Source organism: Microtus ochrogaster, chromosome 6 (genome assembly GCF_000317375.1).
Source record: "Microtus ochrogaster isolate Prairie Vole_2 chromosome 6, MicOch1.0, whole genome shotgun sequence".
NCBI lineage: Eukaryota > Metazoa > Chordata > Mammalia > Rodentia > Cricetidae > Microtus > Microtus ochrogaster.
In genome coordinates this window covers 23,404,696-23,427,767 of record NC_022013.1, presented here as the reverse complement: position 1 = coordinate 23,427,767, position 23,072 = coordinate 23,404,696, and the positions used below count along the sequence as shown (strand labels likewise).

The 23,072-nt window shown below is 51.2% G+C and overlaps 1 protein-coding gene across 1 annotated transcript in view; it reads right to left on the bottom strand.

The window, feature by feature from the left end:
• Lrrn2 (leucine rich repeat neuronal 2) overlaps window positions 1-23,072 on the bottom strand; it is a 61,454-nt gene that overhangs the window by 3,635 nt on the left and 34,747 nt on the right. The gene's annotated exons all lie outside the window — the stretch shown is intronic.

Here is a 23,072-nt window from a genome sequence, read left to right as displayed (position 1 = left end):
TGTGGTGTAGTGTGGTGGGTGACAGTGGGGAGTATAGGTTATGTGTATGGTGTGGTGTGGTGTGGTGTGGTGTAGTGGGTGACGGTGGGGAGTATTGGTTATGTGTATGGTGTGGTGTGGTGTGGTGTGGTGGGTGACGGTGGGGAGTAAAGGTTATGTGTATGGATTGGTGTGATATGGTATGGTGTGGTGTAATGTTGTGGGTGACAGTGGAGAGTATAGGTTATGTGTATGGTATGATATGGTGGGCGATGGTGGGGAGTATAGGTTATGTGTATGTTATGGTGTGGTGTGGTATGGTGTGGTGCGGTGTGGTGGGTGACTGTGGGGAGTATTGGTTATGTGTATGGTGTGGTGTGGTGGGTGACAGTGGGGAGTACTGATTATGTGTGCATGTTTAGGAGGAAAGAAGAATGTGTGAGCTGAAATTGTCATCACTGGAGCCCGGATAAATGTGGAATAGATTTTTTGACCTTTCTTGCTTTTTCACTGGGTAAGTGAGATAAATGATGGTTTCTAGACATTTCCCTGGTGAGGGAGGAGGAAGGAGGTAGTGGAAACAAACCCAGCTCTAAAATATGGGGTAGGCTTCCCAGGACTCTGGAACTGGGCAATGGATCTCGACCACATTCACGTAGACTGAGGTACTGGGCATCCTTCCTGGTCTCCTGGGTGAACTTCCCATCCTGAAGGCACGGGCCTTCCTCTCTCAAGGGCCTGTTAGAGATTGCTGGGCAGATGTTCGGGGCTGGAGTCCATTTGCCTCAGCCCTCAAGTATGGTCTTCTGCAATCTGGCCTGCTGTTTCTGCCCCTCATACTCTCTCCACAAACCTTTCGGGGTGAACTGACATGCCACCCCCTTTTGTCTCATTTCTCCCAGGCAACTTCTGCTTGTTCTTCATGACTCAAGTCAGAGAGTTTCTCTGGGGCTACAGGATTTCTTGGAGGACAATAAACTCGTAGACAACAGACATTGGAGCACACATCTCCACTTCCGGGGCCGAGGGGCTGGCATGGTGCCATTGTAGTGTTGCGCTTGCTGCTGTCCCCAGCCCTGCCTACACCACCTGGAAAGCTTCCTCTGGCTATAGCGCTGCCCTTTCATGACCACAGCTGTAGCACAGGGCATGGCTGGTGCTCACTGTAGTCCCACATCCTCAGAACCCTCCCTCAGGAGTTTCCTACACCTGGAACCCAAGGCACTGGTTTCCTCCTTCCTGAGTGTATGCAATCAACCTGGCTTCTCTTTCAGACCCTCAGGGAAAGGACATCAAGCCTTGGCTTAGAACAGAAGATGGACACAAAACTGGGCCAGATCCGAGCTGTCTTTTTCAGCCTGGTCTGACTCCTCAGGAGAGGTCTTGTCTGGCAGCCCTTCAGCAGTAGGTATGCAGGATGCGTTTCTAAGACTCTGAGCAGCTCGTTTCCTGTGTAGCTGTCCTAAGAGGCCTGTGAGTACGTACACCTCCAGCGTGTATAGGTCCAGAAGAATCCAGAGAACTCTGCTTGAGTCTCCATGCTGGGAAACACCCACAGATAGAAAATAAGCCCAAACTGGAGGCTGTGCCGTTTATGCGTCACTGCTCTGCCTCGGGTCTGGCCCAGCTTGCTTTGGACCCAAGGTTGGGGTGCATTGGCTGTCCTGAGGCAGGCTGGTGCCATTCCTGTCTTCCCCGTGAGCTCTCCTTGCCAGGAAGCTGCAGGAAGCTCAGAGCAGTGTTTACCAGCTTCCAGGCAGAGCCTCTAGCTGGCCACACGGGGCTCTTTGCCTCATCATCCTGCTTCCAGGATGCTGGGAGGGGAGCCGTGGGGGCAGGGCGCCCCTCCCTGAGCAGGAGAGCAGCATGCCCGTGTACAGCCGACTGCGGCCCACTTCCCTCAGCAGCTATTTCTGAAGGTGGGAAAAACAACGGTGACTTGAAAGGCTCGGAGGTTTGCGTGGGGGGGTCTGTGTGCACTGTCACGGAGATCGCAGGGTAAACAAACACACGTGTGCACATGCGTGTGCAATGGAAGCCTGGGGAAACCAGCCGCCCTGGCTAGTAACTGGGGCTGTGGAGGGGGAGGGGTTCTGTGGTGTCCTTTGTGGGTTGGGAAGCTGCAGGAAACAAGAGGCACCTGCCATGCAGATGATGCCTCTACCTCTGCCCTAGGACAGGCTCCTTGACCTCTCTGAGCATCTGTTGCTTTCTGTTCCCTTTATTTTCTTAAAGAAAGATAGTCATGAGGCTGAGACTGAAATGGCATGTCGCTCACGTAGAGAGTTCTAGAAATGTTAGCTCCTTTTCCAGGGTTGGGAGATGCTTCTGCCACATAAGGACCTTTCTCTTCCCTCCCTTTCTTCCTTTTGCTATGTGGCTGAGGCTGTCCTTGAACTCAGGACCTCCTTCCATCTCCCAAGTACTCCGAGCACAGGAAGGCAACACTGTGCTTAGTGGTCACATGACTTCTGAAGGAACAATAGTCTTCTAGGCAACAGACAACAGGGTGCAATAAGCTTCCTCTCTCCTAAGCTTAGCCCTTGGGTCCCCAATACTGGGGTGGAGAGCTGTGAACTGGTAACATAGCCATCCAGCAAAGAATGCCAATGGTGAGCACAGCCCAGGAGAGTTCCCAGCTGGAGAGAAAAGTGAGGTTGAGTAGGCAGTAAGGACTCCTCAGAGGGGATCTCAATATGTCACCTGACCTTTAGATAAGACCTGAGCCCCTGGCTTCTCTCTCCTCCTTGTTCTGAGTGTCAAGCTAGCGTTCAGCTATGCTCAAGGTGCTGGGAAGCCACCAAAACCTAAAGTTCCATGGCAGACAGCTCCCCTGCTGGCCTTATCCAGCTACCTAGGCAGGAGCTGCAGAGTGTGCTATTCATGGGCTAGTAACAGGGCTGGTTTTAAGAGGAAGAGAGAAACAGCAGCTGAATCTGGGACCCTAAAGTGTGGCAAACCCTTAGAGGAGTTCTCCTCTTGAGGCTGGGCACCAAGCCCCTCCTTGGATGGAGCCCAGAGCTGCCCATTCGCTTGCCATCACTATAAAGGCTGTCACAGCCCTGCTCATTCAAGCTGGTTAGCGAGAGTTTCTGCAGAGAAAGCAAATGTCTTTCCTCTCTAAGGTCCAGGTGACCAGGAGTGCATGGGCACACTCACGTCTTCCAGCTGGTCTGCGAGCTCCCCCAGTCCACAGAGAATCAAGTGAAGCTGTGCACTTGCGGGCGAATATGAATAATAAAACCTACAGAATACAGAACATTACGTTTCATATCTCCACCCGCTCCATGCGTGGGCAACGGAGGGATTCTTTACTTAAATTCTGTCAGGGAGACAACCAAGGTTCAGAAAAGTTATAGCAGAGGTTACACAGCTTCTATGTGGTAAGGGAAACCGGATTTTTATTTTTATTATTATTATTTTACTATAATCTACCCCACCAGCCCAATCAACAGAGACCAATGTTTGCTTGAGGGCAGCTGGTGTCAGACTGGCTTGAAACACTTGCCTCAGTTGCAAGGACTTGGATCCTTAGCAAATATATCTTGTCCCCTGATGGCCCACCAGCCCCCTTCCTTGGCTCCTGGCTAGACTGACACCCTTGAGGAGCATTCAGGAAGGACTCTGTTACTGTTTGAGTCTTGATGGGCCTGGAACCACAGGGTCAAACAAAGCTCGGAGCTGCACACGGACCAGACCTTGCCATTTGACTGTGAAGTGGGTGTTGGAGGGTCCTGGAGTCATCCTCCAGGCCCCACGGCTGGTGGCTTCCTCCAAAGGCACATCATTAGCTTGGAAGGGCTCACACTACAAATCCCAAAGGACTCATTTTCAGTTGGATTCGCTCCAGGAATCATCTTTGAACTTGGCAGAAGGCATGGAATCAATCTTCCAGTCCTTCTAAGAAGACCCTTGGCAAAGCTCTGAAGGAAGAGTTTTGGGGGACACTGTCATTCCATTTCTCTTCTCTGTCCCAATGTCCTGCAGCACAGAGGGGTGGGGGTAGGGGCGGGGGGGCGGGGTCTACTGAGGTGGAGGGAGTGCACCCAAACTCCCTCCCTTCCACCTTCCTACAGTCCCCCACTTCCTTCCCTAGTCTCCGCCTCCCCCCAGCAGCCTTTCAGCGGGAGGCCAGCAGGCAGGAAGCTACCGGTTGCCTGGTCTTGCCGGCTTTAGTACCAGGTCTCTCTGAGCTGTGGAGAACAGATGGGCGGGTATAATTGAGTGCAGAATTGATAAACTCCGGCCTCCTCAGCAGCAGATAAGCCCTGGGCAGGAGCTGCAGAGGAGGGTGGTAGGCCGGCTTCCATCTGTCCACGCGGCCTCCAGTTCCTCTGGGAGGTGAATAGGTCCCTCACTCCTGCCTCTCACTTAACCATACACAACCAGAGCTTCTGCACAGGAGCCCCCGTGTTCATCTAGTCTTCCAGAGCCTGAATCCCACAGATAACTTATATGAAGGGGGGCCGTTGGTGCAGAAGGCTTTGCTTTGGAGTTTAAGCCCCGCTCTTCCACTCTGCATGTGACTTTGGGCTAAGCAGTCAGCTTCCTAGGACCTTATGTGTTGCAGCCGTGGAGGCGGCGATGTAAGGACTCTGCTCCCTTCACTTCTTCCGTCATCATGGCTTCCTATTGCATCTCTGTGCCTCACCTTTTGTAACACTTTGAGTTGTGAGGTATAAGATGAACTACACAGGCGTGTGTATAACGAAGACACTAGCCCCAGGCTCCATGAACTCAGGTGAATACCGGCTCAGCCACACTCAGATCTGGATGTGACTGTCCCAGAACACATCCTTCATGCCCTTGCAGGTCAATCCGCAGCCCTTCCTGGTAACTGCAGTCCTGACGTCTCACCTCACCAGCCAGTGTCATCTTTAAGTCCTGCTTCCCTCTTTCTTCTCCACCGTAAGTAGAGAACAAGGTCAGTGGACCTGGGTGATTCACGGAGCAACTCTTATTACTCCCAAGTGGGTCAGAGCCTCTCTGCATCCTTCTCAGGCAAGGTGGGGCTTATTTCTTGTCCTTACACCTAGAAACAGTTCTATGCATCAGGGTCCCAGCTCTGACTAGAATCCTCATGGCCTGGACCTAGGTGTTGAGACAGGAAGAATGCCTGGTGATCTCTGCTACCCCTGTTTCTAGGTCTTCTCCTCACAGAGTCCCAGGGCAGTAGACAAGAGGATACACAGGAGCTGCTGTGCACTCGTAGCTTCCCCCATATCTCTCTACCTGGCAGTCTCAGAACCCCTCACATTCATCTCATCCCAAAGCCAGCAGCCCTCTCACCAGCCCGCTCCTTTGGTCCCATGGTTGTCGATTTCAGCACCCACCAGTGCCTAAGGCTGGAAATCATTATTTTGAATCGCACCTCTCCCCTTGGCAAATACACCTACATTCTGTCTTTATTGCCAGTCTCGACTCTTATGGTGGCCTCTTCCATGCTGTCCTATTCACATTAGAGGGGACCTCACATTCCTCGCCCTGCCTCTCTCTCTGCCACACCCAACCTGCCACTGTCTCACCCGCAGGTTCTCACCCTGACTGTCATGTTCCTTTCAACCATCAAACTCTTATGCAGCCACCAAACCTATCTCCCAAACCACTTCAATTGAAGGGAGATGCGTGGCATCTCTGGGGGCTTATGTGCCACAGCCACCAAACCTATCCCCCAAACCACTTCAATTGAAGGGAGATGCATGGCATCCCCAAGGGTTCTTGTGCCACAGCCACCAAACCTATTTCAAACACTGTGTCATGTGTCAACTATAGGGAGACATGTGGCATCCCTGGGGGCTCGTGTGCCAGGTTTCCTGTATGCCAGCTACTTTGCCAACAGTCCTGTAAATGAAGTGCTTCTTAGATGAGAAACTTAGCTCAGAGAAGTTAAGGGACAAGATTGAGGTCCTACAGCTGGGACATAGAGGGTCAGGAGGGACCCAGTAGATCTCATTCACAGCCATGGTTATTTCTGGGATTCTGGTGCCAGAGCTCAGCTGGTTTGCGGGGGGGGGGGCACAGTGGGGAGGGTGAGATTCCTTTATTTCAGCCTTGCTTTCTCCTCGTCGCTGGAATTTTAGAGGTCCAGGTTCTGATAAATCTCTTTCCTGGGTGGGGAGGGAAGGGTCTTGTTGCCAGGCAGGAGTCTCTACAGTGTCCAGGCAGAGGGTGTGAGAGCTCCAAGCCTGGAAGGGAGCCTGCCTCATTATTTCTTGATTAGAACGGAGGGTGCCAGTAGGTAGCACACAGTCATTTCTGTCTGATCGCACTGCACCAAAACAAGCTGCAGGGGAGCAGGGCCTGCAAGCCCAGGCAGAGAATGGCTCAGGCTGAGCCCATCTCCTGATGCTGCCAGGGTTTCTGCAAAGCTGCAGGAACTGCTCCCTGACCAGGACCTTTCTCCTGAGCTCCTGGGGTGCCCTGCATCCCTCCGTGAGAACCTGCCTGTTCTCCTGCAGACTGAGAACTCTGCAGGGCCAGATGCCTTGCTCAAGCTCACCATAGGAACTGGACAAGGGACAGGCAGGGCAGGGCAGGGCAGGGCAGGGCAGGGATGTCTGTCTGTCTTAGAGATCAGAAGCCACAGGGATCAAGGGCCCAGAGAAGAGGCCATTGTGTAGGCTATTCCTTCTGCCTCTTTTCCTGCCCTTAAAGGAGGCCAGCATCATCCCAGAGTCTGTTTTTCCTGGTTCAGGCCTTTCTATGACCGTTTTGCCTTCCAGGTCACTGCTCCTGGGTGAAAGTCACTTTGTTCTCAAGTTTCTGTCTGGCTTAACAGGATCTTGCATTCACCTTCACCCTTCTGGAGCTTTCTCTGAACCCCTCTAGAAACTCCAGACTCCTCTGCTCTGAGGCCAGAATTACTGGCTGTGGAGGGGGCTCCACCGTGGAATCCTGTTGCCGGCTGCACATTGGGCCTCCTCATCTGTCACACCAGGAGAAATGTGCCTCCTGCTGGAGCTGGAGAAAATATCCATCCACAAGCGCCTGGGGCTCTGAGACCCCCCTATCCCTTTGCATCAGTCTCCTCACATTTCCTCGGCTGGACTGTACCTCGCCTTCTAGATCACCCATGTTTTAGGAGGTAGGGCCATTTCCTCTGCAGCTGGTACCCGTTCCAAGAGAATCAGTCCTCTTCCAAAGCACTGAAAGTGTTCCCTGGCACCTTCAATGGGGATCCTTGGCTCCAGGTTTCAGGACAGCTCAAGGACATGAGCCACCAGCAGATCACAGACGCCTGACAAAACATTTGCTCAATGAACAGGTCAGAGGCCGCAGCTGGTGAGCAGTGCCTCTGCGCTCCCCCTCTCCCCCTGTGCTCCCTGCCAAGACCCCGAGGGCTGCTCCTGGGACGGACCTTCCACTGCCCCAGTTACAAGCCAGATGGGCAGTCTAGACATGCTGCTGTTCAGGTGGAGGTGCCAGGCAGATCGGCAGCCTTCCCCGGCTATCTCATGAGCCAGGGCCCCAGGATGGCCCTTGGCCACAGGCAGCTAGGATCAGGAGGAAGGAAGGCAAGGTAGAAAAGAGGGATGCAGATAGTTCTTTCCGGTCCCTGTGCCCTTGCTCAGCCAGGTCCTCAACCTGAAGTTCTGTTCTCCATGGTGCATCTAGGAAAAGCCTCAAACACTGGCGCCTCTGTGGATGAGTACCCCCACCCCCATCCCACTCCCCCACTCCCTATGAAGCCACAGCCTGCAATCCTGAGGGGCTCTTGTCTCCTCTCTGTACACGGTTAGGGAGGGTAGAAGGCCCCAAGGCCCCGATGACAGGGGAGCACGGAGAGGAAGGACTCTGCCCTGCGTGTGAGGAGGAGCTTTGGGTCTCCCTGGCACCTGGTGACGCGCAGGGGAAGGTGGGATGGCAGGGCGGACGGCAGAGCGAATGTGGAGCAGGCTAGTTAAACACGGAGAAAGGCTAAACCCTTTCTCACGGAAAAGGAAAATGAAATCAGAATGAAAATTGATGAGGCGGGGAGAAGAGGAGACTCGTTCCATCAGAGGTCTACCAGATGAAGCCCAGAGATAAATCACACTGCGGAAGGAGGCCCCGGGCTCGAGGGCGCAAGCCTTCCACTGTCAGATGTGGCAGGCAGGCTGGGAGATAAATGGCTGCAGACGAGGCTCTCAGTGGGCGTTTTTCTTTCTCTCTTTTCCCCTCACCGCAGCGAGATAGCCTGCGGGTCCTCACCAGTCTTCCAGGTTCGCCCTAGCCATCCTTTCGCTCAGTTATTTCTTCTTTAGCTTTCCCGACCCCAGAGGCCTCATTGGTGACTTCATAGCTCAGCTCTTTCTTACTCTCTCCATGATTACCTGGACTGCCCTACAGCCACAGGGAACACAGGGCAGGGCAGGGCAGGGCTTGGGGATCAGCGCTAGTCAGGGCTGGGAGCAGGCTTTGGATCATGGCCTCACCCCTGAGGAAGTTCTCAGAAACGCAGATTCTTGAGCTCACTAGCCCTCCAGGATCAGAGGCTGAGGGTGGGGCCTAGAAATCCAAGTTTGAGCTTGGATGACTTCTGCAGTCCAACTCTGAAAACCAAGGAACGATCGTTAGAAATCTCAAAAGCATCTACTCATGACGTGCTCCATGTTGCTCACTTGAGAGGTTAGGTTGTCTTGACATCCTAACTGGATGGAGTCTTCCAGAACCCCCTCACCTCCTCTGTCTCCGGCACAGATAAACTTCCAGGAGCATCGATAAAGGTCTGGTGGAATGCTGGGCCCTCTACCTATGGGAATGACAAGGGACACAGCATATGGGAAGCGTGCATGGGAAGCGCAGGTGAGGTTGCTCAACTTGAGAACAAGACAAAGGAAAACTCCCTATGGAATAAAAAATTGTTATAGGACAGTGGGCTCAACTGTGGGAACAGGCACAGTCCCACCACAGGTAGGAAGTTAGGCAAGTATTCAGAGGAAATACGCTAAAAATTTTTGTGCAGGCTAGTTTTATATAAACTTGACACAAGTTATAGTCATTTAGGAAGAGGGAGTTATGGCTGAGAAAACGCCCCTACCAGACTGTCCATTTTGATTGGTGATTGACATGAGCGGGCACTGTGGGCAGTGGGCAGGTCCTGGCAGACTAAGCATGAGGTGCAAGCCAGTAAGCAGCACTCTTCCGTGGCCTCTGTATCAGTTTCTCCTTCCAGGTTCCTGCCTTGAGTTCCTGCCCTGAGTCCTTTGATGACTGGAAGCTTAAGAGGCAATAAACCCTTTCCTCCCCAAATTCCTTAAGGTTATGGCATTATCACAGCAGCAGAAACCCTTGCTGAGACAATGAGTGAACTTGGTGGGTGCTTTGATAAGATTGCTTTAGAATCTCCCTTGGGGGGCTGGAGAGATGGCTCAGTGGTTAAGAGCACTGCCTGCTCTTCCAAAGGTCCTGAGTTCAATTCCCAGCAACCACATGGTGGCTCACAACCATCTGTAATGAGATCTGCAGGCAGAATACTGTATACATAAATAAATAAGTAAATAAATAAATCTTTTTTAAAATTATTTATTTATTATGTATATAATAGTCTGTCTACATGTATGCTTGCAGGCCAGAAGAGGGCACCAGACCTCATTCCAGATGGTTGTGAGCCACCATGTGGTTGCTGGGACTTGAACTCAGGACCTTTGGAAGAGCAGGCAATGCTCTTAACCACTGAGCCATCTCTCCAGCCCATAAATAAATCTTAAAAAGAAAATCTCCCTGGGGTGGAGGACGAAGATCCTAGAGGGAGCCTGGACCAAGAAGGTCTCTAGAAGGAGAGGATGGTGGAAGACATTCAGCACTTAGCAGAGGCCAGGGAGCAAACTGTAGGAAGTAAATGCCGAGGAGTATTTCCCTACAGCCTGTGAGCAGAGCGGTCATGAGGACTGCAGGTGAGAGGCAGCATGGTTGGACATGATCCTGTAGGCCAAGTGTAGTCACAGGGACCGTGGAGGTCATTACAATGATGCACCTTGCAATTGAGATTCTACCATTTCCACTGTCTCATGTGGCTGTGGTCTGAGTGCACGCCCCAGATTCTTGCATTAAAAGCATGATCCCTGGTGGGCATGGTGGCTCAAGTCCCATTACCCAGGGGGCAGAGGCAGGACCATCTCTGAGTTTGAGGCCAGCCTGGTCTACAGAGTGAGTTCCAGGACAGCTGGGGCCATTACACAGAGAAAATAAAAATGAAAAAGAAACACAATCCCCAATGGTACAGTGTTGGAGGTGTTTAGGTCAGATTGGCTCTATCTTCCTGAATGAACACGTGATATTTTGAAAGTCATGAGAGAGGGACTTGGTCTTTTTCTGCCAGTCTTCTTTCTTTTCATGTGGAGATACTGCATTTCCTAGAGAACCCAGAGTTCAGAAAACTATCTTGGAAGCAGACAGTAGGCCTCACTGGAGGCTGACGCCTTGATCTCGAGAAACCAATTTCTGGTCTTTATAGATGCCCAGTCTTTGGTGCTGTCTTGAAGCTGCTCAAGGGAGACATGTTTGACGGTCACAGATGCTACTGCCCCTATTTTAATGGGAAGAGTATCAAGTGACTCAATCAACTTCACACAGCAAACAGTAATGGGCCAAGACGAGAAGGCACAGTGTGCTTCCAGCCTGGTCCTGATTTCCCCTATGGGAAGGCAATAATCACGGTAGCCACTGAGACAGTCTGATGGTGATCCAGGCCTTGGACTGGACATCTGGCAGGAGGGGCTGCCTGTGTGCTCACAATGCCACTGTGATGTGGGAACGATAAACCCCATTGCCGTGTGAGAGGGTGAGGGCCTGGCCTGAGAGCATTCAGTAGCAAAGCCAGGTCACTGCTGGCTGGTGCCAACGCCTATGCTCTGGGATCTGATTCTTCATGACCCTCCAGCCCCACTGCCCAATTCTCTTCCATCCCAGAATGGAATGGGAGGTTCCAGTTGACTTCTTGTTCAATCTCTTTTGGGTCCGGGCCAATGCAAGAAAAAGAAGCGGGTCTCTGGCTCAGGTTTACAGGCCTTCCTCAAGGACGAGCTCTACCCGGGCACAGCTTCTCCTTCCTCCATACCTGTGCAGCCTCAAAGCCCAGAGTGCCAGGCAGGCTGACAGCTCCCGAGCCCTGAGCCCGGTGGAGGGAAATGCTTCCATCTGTGATCAATACCAGGCATAATTCAGTGACTGCAGCAAGTACAAAGGAGTGGAGGTTAAATCAATATTTAGAAGCTTCAAAATTAAACTAATTAAGAGCAAGCCTTAATGATTTTTTTACTGTCTGGGAATAAAAAAGACAAAAAGCCCGCCTATATTTCACGATTTCGCTTTGGTGGCTGGTAATAATTTGGAAGAGCAGAAATGGATGGCGCTCTGGCTGCCCCGTGCTACACTGCGGAAGAAGGGCACCTTGTCTGTGGAGACAGAAGATGGGAGAAATGCGAGCAGCAAGGGTACGTGGGAAGGGTACAAGGCCATTAGCCTGATGTCAGGGGTATTGTGTCCAGCACAGTGTCCCCCAAATGAGATGTCGAACTCCCACTCTGGGTATTTGTGGATGTACCCTTGGAAAATAGGGTCTTCATAGATGTAGTTAGGCAAAGTTGAGGTCGTCAGGGAGACCCTAATCCTATATGGCTGATGTCCCATAGGAGAAAGAAAATGGCGCATGAGGTTGATACTTAAGGAAAAGGGACAGGCCGCAGCTTCAAGCAAATGAATGTTTCCCCCTCACCACCCTGCCACTGATGGCTGTCAGCAGAATCCAGCAGAGGCAAGGATAGGTTCTCTGATCCTCTTGAGGGAGGTTTGTTCTGCTAACACCTTGAATTTGAACTTCTAGCCCACAAGACTTCGAGACAATGAGTTTTTATTATTTGAAGGGATAAGTTTATAGTGCTTTATTATGGCAGTTCTAGGATGATAATCCAGGGATTCTGGGTTCTCATTCCAACTCTGCCCCTTACTAACCATGCCAACTAGGGTGAGATGCTCACACTTCATTTCCTCTTATAAAAAACAGGGTAAGACCACTCTCTCTTTTAAAGACCTGAAACGTGAGGGCAAACGTGCTTCACAAGCTGTAGGGCTGGCTCAGTCCCTCCCAGTGCCGGGCCACCAGCTGTCAGATGCACCTGGCCCTAAGCCCATTCTATAGATCCAATCAGATCACAGGGGAGTGTCCACTGTGTCACTAGAGATGCTGTGGACATCAAAGGTGTTTTTATTGTCATTTTTAGTCGGGTTTTACTTAATGCAAGCTGATCTTTTCTAATCAATAAAAGGGAAGGATTGAATGATATCACCTAAAAGATAGTTTCATTATCATATACACACACACATACACAAACATATTTGTATATATGATGGCTCACACCTGTAATCTCCAGAGGCAGAAGAATTTCTGTGAGTTTGAGTTCAAGGTCAGCCTGGGCTATTTACTGGGACCCGTGTTCAAAGAAGAAAATGGTGTGCCATTGTTTGTGGTGGTGCACACCTGTAACCACAGCACTTGGAAAGTGAAGGTAGGGGATCAGTTCAATGCCAGATAATACTACAGAATGAATCTGAGGCTAGCCTCAGCTACGCAAGAACCTACATCAAACAAACAAATCAAAGACAAAATCCAGCAAGCCTGTGCAGTCCTATCTTGTTCTCATTATTTTCCCAGAAGTACAGTAAGATTGGTTCTGAGGGGTGCCAGCTTTGATTGACATTTCTGGAGTGTTCTGAGATGTTGCTATCTCTGCCCCTGTTGGCCAGATTAAGGGAGGGGATCCCAGGGTATTTTCCTTTATCCTCCTTACAGCATGTAGAGTGTCAAGGGACCAGGAAACCAGCAAGCCAGAAATAACATTCTTTCATCGAGATCACTTGAAGCCCTGTGTGGACCTTAAGCAAATGTCCCTAAAGGCCACTGTACTCAGCACTGTTGCTACATCCCTGAGTCCGTACAACAGGGCAGCTGCCCTGTGGGAACCTCCCCTGGGGTCTGTGGGAGAGGGTCTTCAGGTGGTCTCAGCATCTCAGAAGAAGCTGCAGCTTGTAGCAGTAGGGGTCCCAGACAGGGTCCTAGGCAAGGGTCCTTCATCCCATGCGGCAGTCAGCACTCTTCTCAGAAGGGCGTCACCAGGGCGAATGAACATGTGTTGGTACCTCTCTCTCACAGGGATGGGCAACGACAGCACCATGACAGCCACCACCATCGCAATGCCACCATCTGAGATTTACTGCCATGTCACCACTGTGGGGTCATCCCTCTTTCTCTCCACCAGCCCCATGACTGCCATGTGCGTCATTGCGACTGTGGTGGTCAGTGGCTCTGTCATCACTGCCCAATGAGTGACCTCCCTGGCATGCTCATCTTCACCTGCTGCCACCATCCTGGGCTCCCCAAGATTCTGATCACCGTAAGAACACGGCCATATCTCACAGCTGTGGAGTGTACGAACCCCAAAACAGACTACCGGCAAAGACACATGAGAGCGAAATTGCAAGATGAGATGTGGGGTACAGAAGTGCACACAGAGGAGTGTGCACACGGGCAGGTGGTGCTCACGTGCAGAGTCAGAGGAACAGTCATGGCATGGGAGGGGAGAGCAGGGTTGGGCCCAGGTGTCAGGCGTGTTCTGCTTTCCACCTACTGGACAGGAAAAGGGTAACCATTTGGCCCCTGTGATGTGTTTTTCAGCTCTTGCTATATCAGAGAATTATGAAGGCAATCTTAGCGAGGTGTGGTGCTGGGTTGCCATAATCTCCATATTTGGAAGGCACTGAGAGGGATCTCTGTCTGTCTGTCTGTCTCTGAGAAAGAATCTCACTACATGTCTCTGACCAGCCTGAAACACTCTATGTAGACCAGGCTGGCCTCAAACTCACAGAGATCCACCCGCCTCTGCCTCCCTAGTGCTGGGATAGAAGGTGTGCGCCACCACCGCCCTGTCTATCTACTCTAGCTCAACTGTATCAGTCTCAGAGGGGAGGATCCAAGTACGGCATTCCAACAGAACTTTCTAGGAATTCTTTGTATGTAAATAATAGTGAAACAAACAAGCAAACAAAACCGTCACCACATTTAAACTCCGGCGTTGTTGATGTTGAACTCTCTAGGGAGAAATGTACCAGAAGGAAGATGGATGATGGACAGAGCTGCTGGAGTTATGATGAAACCAGGTGGTGGGTATGGGAGCATCACCAAGATTTCTCTAACCTTGAGGTCCATAGGAGACTCTATAGTTTCCATAGTGTTGGGGTGTGGGGGACCCCTGACTGTTATACTACTGCAGAGCTAGGGCTGGAAACCACGTCTTCAGAAGAAAGCAGATGTTTCTTGTGCCTCTCCATGTCAGTTAAAGAGCAAACCTGGCTTCTTGTCCAGCCAGGCAAACTGAGCAGGGTTTTGAGGCTCTGCTGAATGAATACAGATGGATCTGCACAGGCTATCAGGGAAGGGAGAGGGGCTGCTTGGGAGATAGTGCTGCGGCCCCCGCAGGGCTGCTCTGTAGGCCAGGGCTGGGCTGGCACTCACCCCAGTCAGAGTAGGAAGAAGTTCTACCCTTTGTAGACACCCCCAATCCTCCTAGTTCTAAAGCCCAATTCAGCGTTCCCAGCAAGGATTCTTTCCCTCTTATGAAAGACTTGTTTCCTAGCTGACTGATGCAATGTGTGTGGAATGGGACCAGGGGTTGGGGCTGGTGCTTTGGGCATCACGGTGAGTGGCTGGGAGGATGCCATGGGCGGGCACCGTGATAGCAGGAAGACCTGCTCATCTGCATGCTCCTCCATAGCCTGCCCTGGCGCAAATGCCATAGCAACCTCGTGCTCTTTAAACACCGGAGTTTGTGCTGCCATTGCAGAGCAGAATTAGGCAATTTAATTAAGGAGCTGGCAGCAGACAAACTTTGTGAGTTAAAGGCATTTTATTAAATCCCATTGTATTCTGCAGCTTGGTTCCCGCAGGGGCTGTGGAACTGGGAGAAGACGGGAGAATTCACAGGGGGTTTCTTTTCCCTGCCTTGCTGCGTCTGGTCCTCCCTCTAGCTTCAAGACAGCACAAGTGCACGGTGGGGGGCTGCGGGGACAGGAAGGCAACTGTGATTGCTACTCTCCCACCCTTGGGCCCAGGGAAGCAGTGTGGGGAATACTATTCAAGCTGTGGGTTTTCTTCAGGCCTGGGTCCAACCCCAGCTTCAATGTCAGCAGTGCAGCTCTGGGTTAGGTGGACCTTGGGGGCCTCTAAGGCCTCACCTCATTGGGCCCCATTCCCAGTTGTTCCCCTGCAGCAGGAACAACTGGCATTCCCATTTTACAGATGAGGAAATGGAGGTATAGAGAAGTGAAAGAAATAACTTCCTGAAAGTCTTGACAACTGCACGTCACAGAGAAGCCCCTCAGGTTTTCTGGGGTATCCAGGGTGGTGATACGGACACCGTGAAGCTCATGTAACTCCTTGTTTGCACTAAGTGGAACAGGCCCCCTAGCTGGTAATCTCAGCATGCCGCTGGGAGGCCTTCCTGTGTTCGCTACCACAGGGGCATGGCTTAGTCCTGGCCAGTTCTGGAGGCCACTGGCTCTTAGGTTCTCAGTGGGCTCCTGGTCATAGTGCCTCCTTGGCCTCCCTAGGTGTTTAGACCTGTCTGAACTCAAGAGGAGCTAGAGCCCTGCTTCTCAGTGCCAGGGCCTGCTGCAAACGGAAAGAATTGCCCTCTTCTGACTCTTGGACATGGCATCATGGCCTGGCCACCCAGCCACCTGGCTCCACGCTTGCTTACCAGGGCAACCTCCTGGACGTCATCTCCTCAGTTTTAGAATTGGGGGGGGGGGCGTAATGTATGAATTGGACGCAGTAAAGTTAGCAAAGTCCTCTGCCAGGCACTTGCCAGTATCTGGCTTCGTAGATCCTCATAGTTCTGCTGCATCATCTTCATCACGCAGACGCGGAAATGAGGGATAAAAGAGGGGAAGCCTCTGACCAGAGTCACACAGCTAGGAAAGGGCAAGAGCCAGCTGCCGATAACAGGTGATTACGTATAGGCACACCCGTAGCTGTTTGTGTGCATAGCTGTGCACACATTCATACTCACTGGTCAGAGTTATGCTAATAACTTCTTTAGAGAGAATTCATGTACAGTGAGCTCACAGCCACATATTTTATTTCTTAGCTTGATTGGCCACTGCCTTAGCCTGCTTGGACACAGTCATGAAGCACCACAAACTGGGAAGTTAATAAACAACGGAACTGATTTCTTACAGCTCTGGAGCTGGGAGTCCAAGGTGAAGGCATCAGCAGACATGGTTGAGGAGGGCTTCCTTCTGGTCCATAGGTGAATGTTACCTTCTCAAGGTGCTTGCATGTGGTAGGGCAGCTCAGGAAGTCCTGGGGCTTTAAACAAGCACCCACCCCACTTGTGTGCAAATGCCAACACCTTGCAAATTAGGTTTCAGCACTTGGACAGTGGACACAGCCACCCAGTTACTGCAGGGAGCAAAATCTTTGTGAAGCACTTCCTGGGTGTACCCCCTCCTTTTGCAGCATGCTGAAGAGCTGCAGCCCTGGGGTCTGGCTGCAAGGCCTCTTAGTGTGTTTGGGAGGCCTCCTCTCCCCCCCCCCCCACCTCTGAGACCCTGGGGTTTCCATGTGGTTGGGAGGCCTCCCCTCCCCCCCCCCACCTCTGAGACCCTGGGGTTTCCATGTGGTTGGGAGGCCTCCCCCCCCCCCCGCCACCTCTGAGACCCTGGGGTTTCCATGTGGCTGCTCCTTGGTCTTACAGCTTTGGACATCAAGTGTCAGCCCGAGCAGTCTCCAGGTAAGTAGACAGGACAGAGAGGGCAGAGTTACCACAGAGGAGAGTCAGGGTGGCCGAGCGGGAGGGTGCCCAGTCCCATAGCACCACACAGGTCTTCCCAGAAAACAGTGACATTGGTAGCAAGATTGCTCTCCTTGGGCAGTGGTGGCACACACCTTTAATTCCAGCACTCAGGAGGCAGAGGCAGGCAAATTTCTGAGTTCAAGGCCAGCCTTGTCTACAGAGTGAGTTCCAGGACAACCAGAGCTACGGAGAAACCTTGTCTCGAAAAAAAAATCTGGTCTATGTGGACAGTCCAACCAATCTAAAATTTCTTGAGTATCTCTCTTGAGTGCTAACAGGTGCCATTTACTAAATGCTTACAGAATATTGGGTCTTTTTAGGCTTTGAAAAGAATGGTGTTTTTTTTTTTTTTTTTTTTTAAAAAAAAGATTTACTTTTACTGTGTGTGCTCAGAGGCCAGAATAGGGCACTGAGTCCCCTGGAGTTACAGCCACCTGACGGGTGCTGAAATGGGCCACTGCCAGCCCGTTTTCTCAGGGAATGGACAGGGGGACTCTTCTCCAAGGAATAATGATTAAAATCTGAATAATGAACACCCTGTAGCTACTATGTCTCCCGTGTCTCTCCTCCAGACCTCAAAACTCTGGGCAAACAACCAACCAGCTGCCTTACAGCCACACACCAGGGCCCAGGAAGGCTTCAGGATGGGTAGATTTGTGTCCTCCTGTTGACAGAGAAGGGCAAGTGCCCAGGGACCAGCCTTGGAAGCTGCTGGTGAGTGCCACAGGCACAGCTGAAAAAGTGGGTGCCCACTTCTTGTGACTCTAGTTGTACCTGCGCCCAAGATGATCTGGCCAGCTGGGAGAAGATGTGAGTCCCACCTGAAAACAGCCTCTCCCAGCGCTCCCCAGCTGCCTCTGCTCCAGTAAGGCTGTCTGTTCCCACACCAGAGGGGATCACATCCTGTAGGGCTAGCCCCCCATCCCACCCCCCGCAGGCAACAGCGGATGGCTTTCTCTGGTCTCAGCCAGGAGTCATTACACATGGAATGCCTGGTTTAAACAAGTGATTAGGTGACTCTATCAGAAATGCAGGTGCTTCCCACCAGGGAAGGATGGGAACTTCCCAGACCAGTGTCTCCCCAGCAGGGACTCTTCTGGGGACCCTGCATCCTTCCTTAGAATGCATCCAGCCCCTTCGGGAGAAGGGCTTTAAGCTGGACTGGTGGTCAGTTACAGAGCCCATTTCTGCTCACACCTGTCAGACATCAGGACCCTGAGCAGTTTAAATAATTTTAAGGCGCTCAGGGAGTCAGTGACCCACCACGCTAGCGGTGACTGGCTGGGGTGTCACGTTTCCTTCACCTTCAGGAACTTCAGGGCAGGAAGGAGTCAGAGGGGAGATGAAGACTGACTTCACAATAAATTTGCCCCACCTGAAAAGGTCCAGATATCCAAAAGCTCTGAGCCTGGGAGTCCATGATGGGGATTCTAGGCTAGGGCGGGGCTGTAGGCAGCCTGGGGCCGTGATTTGATGAGGTTCTCAGCAGCTGCTCTGCCCTCTCACGCTGTTTGGCCTCAGCTCGATTCAGGAAGCTGGCAAGCCTCTGGCCACGGGCCACAGCTTCCTCTTTCCCCACTCAGGGATGAATCTGGAAGAGCGACTGAGTGGAGATGCAGCTGAGGCGGTTTACAGAAGCCTGTGTGCGGCAGAGCGCTGGCCTCTTCCACTACACAGGCAGTGATGGAGTGCCTTCCACGCCGCCTCATTTTTCCTACTGTGACAGCTCCGTATCTACCGCTCCCTGTCACCACGCTGACAGCCTTTAATGATGAAAACAGCCCCACTGTCATATAAATTCTTCCAGCATCCTAGGGGCTAGAAGGAGAGCAGTTTCAGGATGCTGGGAACCAAATGCTTTTCGCTGCACGGTGAAAGAGAACAAAGCCTCCAGACATTAAAGACTTGTGTTCAAGTCCTGCCCTGGCATCTTTCTAGGTACTGACCTGAACAAATTACTTAACCATTTTAAGCATCAGTTTCTAGATCATGAAATGAGAACAGTACCTCACAATATTATCTGGAGCGTTAGCTAGAATCTTGACAGAGAATCTGGCATACAGGTTTAACAGCTGAGTTCCTTTCCCTGGTGGGCATGAGTAGGGACATGGAATTTCTATCTATTGGGCCTCAAACCCGGGACAAAAGCCTATCTGAGGTGCCTATTAACATATCGAAGTGGACACTTCCTGCCAGCCTCTCTTTCTCAGCATCTGCAAGTACCTGTTATGGAGACATCCTGGCTGGCATACCCTTCACTCACTCCCACTTCTTTCTACCCTAAACTCCCTGGTCTCTTGTCTCTTGGCTACTGCTCTTGGTTCCTGGCTCTCCTGTCTCCCCTCCCCTCTCTTCTTACATGGGACCAGTTCAGTCTGTCATGTTCACTCTGGACTCTACCAGATGCCTCTGCCTCTGGCTCTGCTCGCCCTCATATCTGTAATAAACCCTCTCCATCCCTACCTAGGAACATCATGTCCTCCTTTTATTTCTTTTCATTCACTGTCATTTTGGCAGCACCAATGGAGTATGATGGAAAGGGGGCCCTCGGGGTGGTGGGGTGGAAGTGCTGGTCAGAGCTCCCTTCCTGTGCTGCTTCTGGCTGGAGTCTACCAATCCTCATGGCTTCATCACACAGCTGTCCCTGGAGTTATTCAGTGGGATCCCTCGACATCCCACAGCGGCCATCTGGGCTTCCCTTCTGTGTCTCTCATCTCTTCTCTCTGTCCCCATGAGAGCTGCTAATCTTCTTGGTGACTAGGGCAGCTTCTCCTTTGGTCTTGCCACCACCTCCGTCTCCTGCACTCACAAGATCTGGAGCTTTCTAAGTCCTTGAATCTGTCCTTCTGGAATTTTCTTCTCTGCTCAGGGAATTCTTATTTATTTAGCTCTCTCTTGTCATACTTCCTGCTGCTATAGTGCTGGTCCACCTTTAGCAGGCGCTGGTGGCCTAGGCTGCCTCTCTAGGCTGAGTTTTCAGGGCAGGAACTGGGCACATGGCCAGTGTTCATCAGTTTGTGTTAGGTGGAACAGATTATGGGGGTACCCTTTGAAGGAAGCTTCCTGTTAAGGGGGCAGTTCCTCTCCCACTTGGATCTTACCAGAGCAGGCCTGGCCCCTGTGTATAGACAAGACATAGGGACTAGGCCTGCTCGGTTGGAGAGGCAGCCACCTGGAGTCTGTACTTCTCTACTCCAGGCCAAGGCAAAGAGCGGCCATCAGTTCAGGTACCTGCTCCCTCTCGCACCTGCACAGCAAGAGGGAGAGGACAGGGAGGGGACGAGGAAGGGAAAATGCAAGCATGAGAACTCAGAGTCTTATGTACCTCTAAGGCTGATACCCTGCTGTTATTAGACAGATGAAGAAACCAAGGCAACTGACTGGTCAAGAGCCATTTGAGAAGTTACACAGCTAAAAATGAAGCTATGCTTGTCCAGTCAACCCTGAAGCAAGAATTCTTTTTTAAGATGCCTCCTTCTGTAGAAATTGAAACATAGGCCCCAGAGGAGTCGGGGAAAGATTCACACTGAAAAAGACTGTATCTGTGTGGTTTGTGTTCCTGCCATCTCTTCTTCGTAGACAACCCACCATAGGTATAGGTATGTGTGTATTGATGGGCTGGCAGGTGCATGGATGGATGAATGGGTTTATGGGTGGGTGAGTGGATGGGTGGGGTGGGTGGGTGAGTGAGTGGGTGGGTGGATAGATGGATGGATGGATGGATGGGGGTGTGTGTGAGTGAGTGGGTGGGTGGATAGATGGATGGGTGGGTGGGTGAGTGAGTGAGTGTGTGAGTTGGTGGGTGGATGGATGGGTGGGTGTGTGATGGATGGGTGTGTGAGTGAGTGGGTGAGTTGGTGGGTAGATGGATGGATGGGTGGGTGGGTGAGTGAGTGAGTAGGTGGATGGATAGATGGATGGGTGTGTGAGTGAGTGGGTGAGTTGGTGGGTAGATGGATGGATGGATGGATGGATGGATGGATGGATGGATGAGTGGGTGGGTGGATGGATGGATGGATGAGTGGGTAGGTGAGTGAGGGGAGGGGTGGGTGGGTGTTGATTGTCAACTTGACAGGATCTAGGATCACTGAAGAGACTGAAAGTCCGGGTTCATTTCTATGAGGGATTATCTAGATTAGATTAATTGATGTGGAAAGACTGATCCTAAATATGGGTAACACCATTTCATAGACTGGGGTACTGAACTTCATAAACAAGAGGAAGCTAATTGAACATCGCATTCATTTGGCTCTGCTTCCTGACTCTGGATACAGTGTAACCAGCTGCCTGAAGTTGCTGTTGCCATGACATCTCCACTATAATGGATTGTAGTTTTGAACTGTGAGCAAAAACAAGCCCTTCCTCCCTTAAACTGTTTGTGTCACAGTAACGAGAAAAGTTGCTTATACGAGTGATGGACAGATGGATGCGTAGATGTATGTATGGGTTGCAGGGTGGAGAGACAGATGTATGGGTGAGCAGATGGATGAATACATAGGTGGATAGATAGGTGGATGGGTGAGTGAGTGGTAAATGCATGGATGGATGGGTGAATGTATGCATGTGTATATGTATGCAACTATGTACGTGTGCTGGATAGTTTTATGTCAACTTGACACAAGCTAAAGTCATCTGAGAGGAGGGAAACCTCAATTAAGAAAATGCCTCTAGGGCTGGAGAGATGGCTCAGAGGTTAAGAGCACTGCCTGCTCTTCCAAAGGTCCTGAGTTCAGTTCCCAGCAACCACATGGTGGCTCACAGCCATCTGTAATGAGATCTGGTGCCCTCTTCTGGTGTGTGTGCAGGCACGCATGCTAAATAAATAAATATTTAAAAAAAAAAAAGAAAGAAAATGCCTCCATAAGATCGGGTTGTAGGTATATCTGTAGGGCATTTTCTTAATTGGCGACTGATATGGGTACTGTACAGCATGCAATGTGGGTCCCAACATCAGCTTCTAAGTGACACCTCTACTAAGTGACACCATGTGAAGCGGGGGTGCCCTCTCTACTTACAAGAAGCTCCCGAATGGCTCCTTCTCTGGTTTGGTGACATCCCTGACCAGTTGGTGACTTGCTATTTCACTGTGTGTGGTCATCTGTACTACCTGGCCAAAGTCTGCAGATCAAAGCATGGAGAGGAGGGTTGGAGGGAGAAGTGAGGAAGAAGTGGTCTGTGTGGGAGAAGACAGGCATCTCAGACACAGGAGCGACACAGGAAGGGCTGGGACCAAGCTGCTGGGACCCAATCACATCTCCCCAGGGACTTGGTGCCGCTATTTGGATCAGAAATAAATGATCTGAAAATACTTGGTAGGTACTTATTTTGCTTTTTGGCATTTTCCCTTTTTTATATGTGTGTTACTATTCTTCTTTAGTTTTTCATGAATGCTCCTTTAAAAAAAATAACCCAATAAACTCTGTTGTTTCCATTGAAGTTAAGAGGAAAGAGGGATGGAGAGCCACAGTTAAGGAGCTGGAGCGTGTGGGAGGAGAGGATGGAGAAGAGGGGCTAATGGCCAGGAACTGGGCGGATCTCCTTCCTGCAGAGATGAGCTGCGGCAGAGCCAGGACACAGGTGGACCACTCTGATTCCCAGCCCAGCCCAGGGTCCCAGCAACACTCACATACTTCCTTTGTGGGTGTAGGGGCTACCAAGACAGTGGCTGGCTTGGCTGCTGAAGCCGTGGGAGAGAAGCAGCTCAAAGCTGGTCTCTGTTGACTGGAAGACTCTGAGTTCAGTTAGCAAAAGAAAGAAGGAGTGACACAGGCTAGAAAGGAGCAGAAGGGCCTTGGGAGCTGGGCCTGTGGGGATAATTATTCATTTCCTTCCTTCAGGAGATTTCATGTCACATGGACTAAATAAAATACTACATAATTGCAAAAGAGGCACCGGCTGTGCATTAGATATACTACACTGTCACTGTGTCTGTCTGCCATCCTTAGAGTGACAGATGGCGTATCAAAAGCCACTCTGACATTTCCGAATGGGATGTTTTGATAGAGGTGCCATTCAACAGGGAGAACCTGAATGTAAATGAGGAACATTTGCCTCCTTTGTCTCAGGACTTAAAGGTGAGAAAAGCTGACAAGGGTTTCTTCAGGACAGCTAAGGATGGAAAGAGGGCGTGGTCCCAGAGGCTAAGATTAGAAAGAGGGCGTGGTCCTAGGGGCTAACATTGGAAAGAGGGCGTGGTCCTAGGGGTTAAGACTGGGGGAAAAAGGGCGTGGTCCCAGGGGCTAAGATTGGAAAGAGGGCGTGGTT